Raw genomic sequence first — 1,325 nt, 5'->3', positions numbered from 1 at the left:
AGGCTGACTTTATTGAACTGCATATGCTGTGTAGGCTACTGTGTGCTTAGTTGTATTACTGTGACATGTTTTTTTCCTGCATTTTTGGTTTTCTTTGATAATATTGAGAATTTTATGGGTTGTATTTTCCTATAGATACTGATAGAGGGATTGTATTATTGGACCCTACAGAAAGGACACAGTCTGTCACAGCTGTAAGTGTTTTGTTGTCAGGTACCTTTAGTTACTTTTAGATATTTTTTTTCTTTTTGCCAGATAATGTATACTTGCATATTTCCTCTATAGGTTGAAGATGACGATGAAGAGACCACATCTGCTGTGACAGAAGTGGACAATGCTGGTGGATCCACTGAGGTATGATGCATACCATTATAATGCATGCCCCCTTTTTACATTAGAGTAATCAAACTGTCATTGTCCTTTCACAGTACATACCTGGGGATTTGCCCACAGATGACGGTCCTTCAACCTCAATGCATGATCTAAGCAGTGTAAGAATTTATGTGCATTTGTCCATATTTTAATGTTATTGTCTGACAGAATCTCATTCATTTAATTATTTTTGGCTTCCTAGTTGCCAGCAAAGGAGCTGTATAAGGTCCATCTTCAAAAACAAATAAGAAAAAGTGACATGGAGATGGACCTTATACAGCTTCAAATGGAGGCGAAAAGGCTATCCATAAAAAAAGCAACATTAGAAATAGAATTACTGGAGCATCGCCTTAAGGTGAAAACTTGTGTGATTATTAATCTGTTGCATGTTAAACTTGTGTGTATATATATATATATATATATATATATATATAAAGCAATGTAATACAAAAACACATTTTATTTCACTTTCATTGTTTTCAGGAAATAAAGAAATGAACCACACCGCAGACCAGTGCACACAATTTAATAAAAGTAATTCTGAGAAATCCTGTCTCTCAAAAGTCTTCCATCTCTGTTGTATGGAAAAATCTGTAGGGGTTCCTCTGGGCCATCTTCTTCAATACAAGGAGGGTGGCTCTCTCCTCTTATAGTGGCAATGTTGTGAAGCACAACACAAGCCACTATGATGTCGCATGCCCTCTCTGGACTGACCGGAGCCCACGCAGACACTGAAACCTAGACTTGAGGATCCCTATGGTCATCTCCACCTTGGCCCGTGTTCGAGCCAGGTTAAAGCGTGTCTGTGGTCCAGGATCAGGTTCAGGGTAGGGTGTCATTAAGCAGGGCAGACAAGGGTATCCTCTGTCCCCCAGCAAGTAACCATTGTACTGTCCTGTAATGATTCAAGTGTACAACACAAATATAGTGCAAAGGAAAAAAAACAATATTTC

General features: G+C 38.6%; 1 long non-coding RNA gene across 2 annotated transcripts; it reads left to right on the top strand.

Moving 5' to 3' along the window:
- The first annotated feature begins 479 nt into the window (after positions 1 to 479).
- LOC120523549 lies at positions 480 to 925 on the top strand. Of its 2 annotated transcripts, XR_005632647.1 has the most exons (3): positions 480 to 491; positions 575 to 727; positions 856 to 925. It is a non-coding gene; the product is annotated as an uncharacterized LOC120523549 (long non-coding RNA). The 2 variants fall into 2 exon arrangements; XR_005632646.1 differs by lacking the exon at positions 480 to 491 and having other exon boundaries at positions 499 to 727.
- The last annotated feature ends 400 nt before the right edge of the window (positions 926 to 1,325 follow it).

Source organism: Polypterus senegalus, chromosome 2 (assembly GCF_016835505.1).
Source record: "Polypterus senegalus isolate Bchr_013 chromosome 2, ASM1683550v1, whole genome shotgun sequence".
Lineage (NCBI taxonomy): Eukaryota > Metazoa > Chordata > Cladistia > Polypteriformes > Polypteridae > Polypterus > Polypterus senegalus.
The sequence above is the reverse complement of the archived record's forward strand: the minus strand, read 5'-3'. Positions and strand labels throughout refer to the sequence as shown.